The following is a 7,892-nucleotide window of genomic DNA, read 5'->3' as shown; positions in this document are numbered from 1 at the left end:
TGACCATGAGGCTCTATTACTTCTCTATAACTTAACTACATGGCTTCATCGAGGCTCCCCTTCCTCCTCGTCTCAGAGCAAGTACAATGGGCACCGACTGAGATTTCACCTATTGCCTTGATCACTTTTGCATAACGTAGAAAGATCACAGGCTGTGGAATCAGGCCTCTGTTTGGAATTCTCTCGGCCCCTTGCTCACCATGGGACCTTGAGCTGGGTATCTGTTATCTTTGACTAAACTTTCTTCGTCTGGAAAGTGAGAAAAGGAATACTCACCATACATGGTGTCAGAACTAAGTGAGGTGTTTGCAGTGGTCCTCGGTGCATACTGGTTCCTTCCTCTGTCTTAGCTCTTCCTGCTTCAAAACCCTGTCTCTTATTCACCTCAGAATAGAGACGGTAATAGAAAACCTCCTTTTTTTTTTTTCAATAGCACTAGGTACTCCTTGGCTTGAAATGTCAGCATCTCGGTCTCTGTCTCCATGGTCACACAGCATTCCCTCTCTCCTGCGTGGCTCTCTCTTCACATGGTGTTCCTTTTTTTTTTTTTTTTTTTTATATATAAGAATACGAGTCACAACTGGATTAAGGCCCATCCCAACAAGTTCATCTAAATTTGATGACATGTGCAAAGACCCTATTTTCAAATAAGGTAACATTCATCAGGGCTAGGGGTCAAGAATTCAACATATTTTGGGGGGAACACACTTGGACCCATAAGAGGGACGTAGACATGGCAAATACAGAGTAGCACAGCATTGTGCTGGGGTAAACAGACAGAGAGCTAAGGCACATGCTTGGAACTTTTGGTAGACTTGCTTCTCTCAATCAGGAAACATGAATCAGCAACCAAACGCACTTCATGGGGGCGGTAACAATGGATCAGGAGACCAGAAGTACGGGAGGAGTAAACTCGCTCCCCTCATGTCTACTATATACTGTTCCCCTCCACACCACCGTATTTAATCCCTCCAACACCCCTAAGAGGCTGGAAGTCAGGGAAGTAAATTGACACTCATAAATGATTAAGCAACTTTCAAGATGAGACCACTGGTAAACTTCAGCCCTAGAATGTAAACCCAGCTCCGTCTGTCTCCAGAGCCCGAGAACTTGAGAAAGCCACTGGAGAAAAAGTCCATCACAGCTATTCAGTGTTATGTATACATAAGGGATTAAGATAATTACAATATCATTGTGGGCCTGTCATTACTACTGCCACATGGAAATGGCAACCACCAGGCGTGGGTAAGGTCACCAAGGGGACCCAAGATAACTTTTTTCATTGACCTGATTTCTCTAACCATCCTTCATCTTCCTCCCTTACCCTCAGATCCCATCTTATCTCTGGGTCCAGATGGGGTAATCCCGGAGGCGTTTGTGCAGTTGTATCCCATTGAGACTTCCATAAATTGGCCACAGGGTGGAGTGCTAAGATGTTTTGCAGAGTCTGAGTCTAACCACACCTGAGTTGACAATCCTGCAGTCCTTAACTAGCTCTGTGACCTTAGGCAAGTGATCTAATATCACTGAGTGTTTATTTCCCCATTTGTAAAATAAGTACAATTATGCCTAGTCATAGGGTTATTGTGAAGAATAAATTAAATGTGGCAATACATGAAAGGCACGTGGTATAGCACCTGATACCTAGTACATATTCAACTAATTATGGTTGATATCATGACTTTCTTACCTTTATAAGCCAATGGGCTCTCCCATTTTAGTTCATTGCACTAGACTCCTGTAATCTGACCCAAATGGAAGAGTGGAATGAAAGAGGACTGGAACTATAAAACACAAACACAATGAGATTTTGCCCAAGGGCAGTCATACTTCGAACCAGGTGGTGCAGGGTACAAGAAAACACAGGAGTCATTAGTTTCCTAAGGCAACCATAACAAAGTGCCACAGACTGGGAGAGTTAAAACAACAGAAATGTTTTGTCTCACAGTTCTGGAGGTTGGAAGCCTAAAATCAAGGTGTTGGCAGGGCCATGTTCCCTCTGAAACCCCTAGAAGACAATCCATCCTTGATTCTTCCAGTTTCTAGTAACCTCAGGAGTTCCTCAGCCAATAAATGCATCACTCCAATGTCTGCGTCTATCTTCACATAATCTTCTCCCTGTGTCCCTGTGTCTTTACATGACTGTCTTCTTTGTAAGGACACCACTCATATTGGATTCGAGGCCCCCCCTACTCTAGTATGATCTCATCTTAACTATTCACCTCTACAATGACCCCATTTCCAAATAAGATAACATTCTGAGATCCTAGAGGTTAGGAAATTAACGTGTCTTTTGTGGGGGACACAATTCAACCCAGACAGACCACGCAAACCAAACTCCAAGAAGATGGAGTTTCTACCTTCCCCTCCAGGGTGCAGGCTGCAGTCTGGCTGATGAGACCACTGAATCCTCAGATTCAAGAGACTCCTTGTGTGCATCTCTTTCCATGTCGACATTCAGACAAGACTGACGAAACCAGCTATGGTGAGAGTATTCACACTGATGACCAGCAAACACTGCTTAGAGAGTCTGTTGTTCAACCTTTATCAGCCCACAGCTGCCTGAGGGAGTCCCTTAGTTCCTGTGGTATAGAAAAGAGCCAGAACTCATGGGTTTCACATTAAAGTGTACCAAAGTGAGGAGAAGTCTCCTATGGGAACTGAGAAAGTCAGTTCACTTCTCCAAGGAAGTGTGTAATGGAGGTCAGGATATTTTCCATGCTACCCCATAGTCCTATGGTAAAGATTATAGGATTACCATGTTGTACTTTTCTGGTAGAGACTTGTCTTATTCACCTCAAAAAATAAATAAGCCTTAGGCATGGCACATGGTGGGTGCTCAGTATTTGTTAAATTGAAATCCTATCATCCCAGTCAGAAAAGCAGGTTTTCTGCACCTTGCTCCAATTTAGCTTTGGTAAAAGAATAAGTAAGTCTAGGATACTGGCCAGCTGCTAAGCCAGAATAACTTCTTCTAGAAAGACCTTATCAGCAATTCGCCTTGACAACAATTCACACAGCAGTGGCCAGTGCTTTCTCATCTGTCTCCAGCTGGAACCTGGAATGGAATATCCATCCCCTGTGTTCTCTCCTTCATCCACCCACACTCCCAACAACCTTGTGCACAGCCCCTGTTCTAGGGCCTTACTTGGACTGTGGCATTATGACATCAGTATCACAATAGGTCTTCCGGGCTTCCATCTGCTCCACCTACTCAACCATCTTTCTACCCTATGCCTGGGCTGCTCTTTCTAAACATACATCTGACCGTTTCATCTTCTAACTTAAAACCTGAAAACGATTTCTGCCACCCTCAGATGCAACCCAAACTCCCTGGTGTCGAATTCAAGGCTTTGGGGTATTATTTGGTTTGGGTATGGGTAGGATACCTTCTTCTCCTTTTGTAAACAGACCCTGACCCCACCAAACATAAGGCTGGCAAGTAGAGCCAACCAGATGTTCTCATGTCCTGGTCACTGTGACTAGTGATCCAGGAAGGTCACATGACTCAAACAAAGCCAACTGGTGTTCCCTGGGACTTATTCTTTTTTAACAGAGGAGTTCCTTTTACTTAAAGCCATTAGGTAGCAAAGAAATAAACCTAAACTTATATATGACCATGTTCCTTATCACATGAGGAAATTCCGTCTTGGCAATAAGATGCCTTTAACCTCGGGTCCAGTTTCTCTGGGGCCAAGCCCTTTCTTGCCCACGCACAAGCTATGCCACATAAACCCACCCCCATTTTACTCCTCTGGTTGGGTTTCTGTGATGAAAAAGAATCCTGACTAGCAGGACAGCCCTTGGCACTCTGTCCCAGCTTGTCTCTCCAGCCTCACCCATCTCCCTACCCCGTGATATCACCAGCAGACTCCTGGTCTCAGATCATGCCATGCTATCCACATTTCCATCCTTTGGCACAATCTGATGTCTCTTTCTGGAATTCTCTTGTCCACTGGTTTAACATCTGCTTTTTTTCTCCTGGTTATTTTCTTTTCTTTGTGTGCTGTTTGTCTATCTTTCCCAGTGTAGATAAACTTCAAAAAATAAAAGTATAAATTCACTGCTCTGTCCCTGCCACCTAGCTAGGGCTGGGTACATAGTACATGCACAATACTTTGTTGAAGGAATGAATGCATTTATGCTCAAGATGGGAGATAATGTGGTCATAATAGAAGATCACAGACTTTGAGGTCATAACCTTGCTAGACTTTGAACTTGCTGAGGATAGTCCCCAAGTATTACCATTTCTAATGCCCCAGCCCTGCAGACAGTGCCTAGCACAAGGTGGGTACCTAGTAAAACTAGACCAAACTTAGCTTGTAAGCTTTTGTGGCCTGAGCCAAGACTCAGAGTCTCCTAAAGACTCGAGGGCACTCACTAAAGCTGTGTTTAGATGTGGGTGACAATTAATCTAACTTCTCTACTTTCTCACCTTTTTGGAAGGAATAATGAATTACCTTATTGTTGATAAAATAACTTACATTTATTTTTGTCTTACTAAATTCAATATGTTTTATGTCATTTAATCCTTATAAGAACCCAACATCATAGCTGCTATGTTTTTCTTCCCCCCTTTTTACAGATTAGGAAGCTGAATGTCACAATTGTCAGGCAATGTGCTTGGAAGTCCATGGCTATAAGTGTCAGAGCAGGACTGAAGCCCCAGGTCCACCTGACAACACTCCTGTGCCCTTGATCATTCCACCATCACCTTCACTTAGCTGAGACCCTGTGGAAGGTTCCATGCTCATGACAGACAGAAAAGTCAATGGGACACCACCCTGATCTTCAAAGAGCTGGGGACTCCTGGAAGAACAGATAATGACATGAAGGTAGGCATATAAAAGTAAAGTATAGGAAACAAAGAGCTAATCCACACTGAGGGAAGACTGAGGGGACCAGGGGAATCAGAAAAAGCCATTGAGACTGAATTCTAAAAATGAGTGTTAGCCAGAAAAGGAAGCAGAAAGGAATACAGAAGAAAGGAGAAGGATAGCATGCGCCAATGAGAAAGCAAGTGCAAAGGGCTGAAAACAACAGAACATAATACAAAGAACTCAAGATACACTCAAGAACTCATAATACACTCAATATTTGAGACAGAGAGTGGGGAGAAGGAAGTACCAGATCATCAAGATACCAAAAGCATGGGCTTCTCACCAGGAAGTTAGCCTATCTTGAAAATTCATACATAGAACCAATATAACTCAGTGTCCTGGGCATGGGCTTCAGAATCAGACAGATCTGGGTTGATTCAAACTGTGTTCCATAGAAAGAAGAGCCAAAAGTAAGGGTCTACGCGACATTTCTTTATTATGATCTAAGAGAGCAGAGTGAAAGAAAAGGGAGAAAATAGGAGGGTGGGCCAATTAAAAATACTTTCTCAAGTTGGCTGCCACAGGTACAACTGGTTGTCTGACACTGAGAGACTGTCCTCCAAGAAAATATAAAATATGAGCACCGCACAGCCTATCCCAGGGAGTAAAAGAGGTGGAGGAACATCAATCCGTCTGTTTCCCTCTCGCACAAGTCGAACGTTTGCCCTATGCGGCGTTAATTCCCCAGTTCTGAGCTATGTATGCCCAGGTGACTAGGGGTACCGTGGATTCAAAGCCACAGAGCGGTCCCAGGACAGGAGACAACAAGCACACTACAGAGGGTGCCCAGGGTGAGGTACTGGCAGATCCCACCTGCCGGAAGTTGGTGGAACTGGTGCTGAGCTGGTTACTATAGTAACCCCTGGACCAAAACTCAGGTGAGGCCTAGAGGATCTGAAGAAGTACACACATCTAATGAAGACTTTCTCATCACTTACTGGCTGTTGTATCTCATGTGCTCACTAAAGACCACTCTATACTTCAGTTTTCTCTGATGAAATGGGAATAATAATTATCTGACCGGTGAGAAAATTCAAGCGCTTAGGATTGTGTTTGGTATCTAGAAAATGCTCAATAAATGGAAGCTATTCTTCCTATTACTGCCATCACCACCAACAACCACTTTATTGAATGACCTTTCTTTGAGATTTCTACCTTGAGTCACTATGGGTTTTTAACCTACTATTATACACACAGGAATATATCATGGGAAAAAAAGCAAGAGTAACCTTGATTTTTAAAAATAAAAAGCAGCACTCTATTTTAAATCTTTCTGATCTCTTTCCCTGGAACCAAATTGATCCTTCTCTCTAGAAACCTGACTTGAAAGCACTGTTTGTTGAGCTCCCAGAAGATATGGACCCTGGTTTCATCCTTGCACACGAGCTGCATGTTCTTGGACAATTCCATTTGCTCCAGCCCACTAAGTGCACTGACTCTGGGCAGACCCTGGGCTTTGCCCCAGGGATCACAGACCCATCTGTTTTGGCCTTCTCAGAGCTCACAGTCTAGCAGGCAGATAGAGACCCTAAACCAGCTGAATGTGGTGTCAGGCAATAAAGTCTTTATAAGCATATGAGAATCCCAAGAGGCAAACAGAGAATCACACTGGGCCTCTGGGAAATTGGCTTTCTCACTGGTCAACAGAATGCACCAGTGTGTCCCAAAATGTATATCACAGACTTCTAGTAAATTGAGATGAGTTAGGTGGTACACAGGACATTAAATTATATTGAATAGTGTAAGGGAAAGCTACTCTCTTTGCAATCCTTCTGTTTCATTCAGGAGATATCCATAATCTGTGGTTTGCTAATCTTCATTTTTTAATTTTATTTTTTTAGAGAGAAAGAGGGCAAGGGAGAGAGGCAGAGAGAGAGGGAGAGAATCTTAAGCAGGATCCACACTCAGCACAGAGCTCAATCCTACAACCCCAGGATCATGACCTGAGCTGAAGTCAAGAGTCGTACCCTCAACCGACTAAGCCACCCTGGCACCCCTGAAATTTTTATTTCTAAATATACATATTTAAGTTTTAAAAAGTAAGTTGATTTAAGAACACATTATGTAAAAATCATATAGATGGTATGAAATGTAGGGAAATAACTTTTTCACTACATGATTGACTATGAAGTAATTGCTTGGATGGATGACATTGAAGTATAGTAAAAATCATGAAAGAGAAATCAAAATGTATAAAGGTTGGGAAACAATAGAGTAAATGACCTACAAGTTTTCCTACTTTTTAAATACCCTATTGTCTACTACACAAATATCTTATAGAAAACATTGCTTGAAAGACTCTTCAAGGGGAGCTGACTCAACTAAGATGACTTACCTGTTTTATCCGTCTGTGGCTTGGAATAAGGATATGATGCACAGAGCTAAAGTAGCCATTTTGGATCATGAGGTGGTCTTGAAGATGGATGCCAAGGTCTTGGAGCAGAAAGATGCTTGGGACACTGACGAATACAGAACCACAAAAGTGGTCTTAGGCTAGCTACTGCTAGACTTCTTTTATATGAAACTAAAATAGACTTCTTTCTTGAGTATGCCACTGTGATTTTAGAATTTCTGTTATAGGTAGCAGGACCTAATCTTAAACGATGCAGAATTTAGTTCTTGCGAGAGAGGTACTATAAGAAACAGAATCTAAAATATGGCATTAGACAACACACCAGAAGCAAACAGTAAGCATATTGCAATTCTTTTTCTGCTGCTTCACTATTGGTGTATAGAAATGCAACGGATTTCTGTATGTTTATTTTGTATCCTGCAACTTTACTGAACTCATTTATCAAAGGATATTGCAGCCAAGAAATCTGGCACCCCATGCCATGTGGTGGCAAAACATTTGGCCAACTTATTGCCTACTGGTAGTTGGAACACAGACCATACACTCACTGAGGCTGTAACATTTAAAATAGAAAAAAAGGAAAATTCCAGAATATTAGTGTACTAATTCCACATTGCTGCATAACAATTACCTGCAAATTTTAACAGTTTAAAACAGCA

The 7,892-nt window shown here is 42.4% G+C and overlaps 1 long non-coding RNA gene across 1 annotated transcript in view; it reads right to left on the bottom strand.

Moving 5' to 3' along the window:
* Positions 1-2,269: 2,269 nt before the first annotated feature.
* Positions 2,270-7,892, bottom strand: part of LOC131507809 (uncharacterized) — a 65,166-nt gene continuing 59,543 nt past the window's right edge. The window contains exon 2 of the long non-coding RNA XR_009259720.1: positions 2,270-7,339. This is a non-coding gene — a long non-coding RNA (uncharacterized LOC131507809). The remainder of the gene's footprint in view (positions 7,340-7,892) is intronic.

Source organism: Neofelis nebulosa, chromosome 3 (assembly GCF_028018385.1).
Source record: "Neofelis nebulosa isolate mNeoNeb1 chromosome 3, mNeoNeb1.pri, whole genome shotgun sequence".
Lineage (NCBI taxonomy): Eukaryota > Metazoa > Chordata > Mammalia > Carnivora > Felidae > Neofelis > Neofelis nebulosa.
Note: the sequence above shows the minus strand (reverse complement) of the source record. Positions and strands in the feature narration are given on the sequence as shown.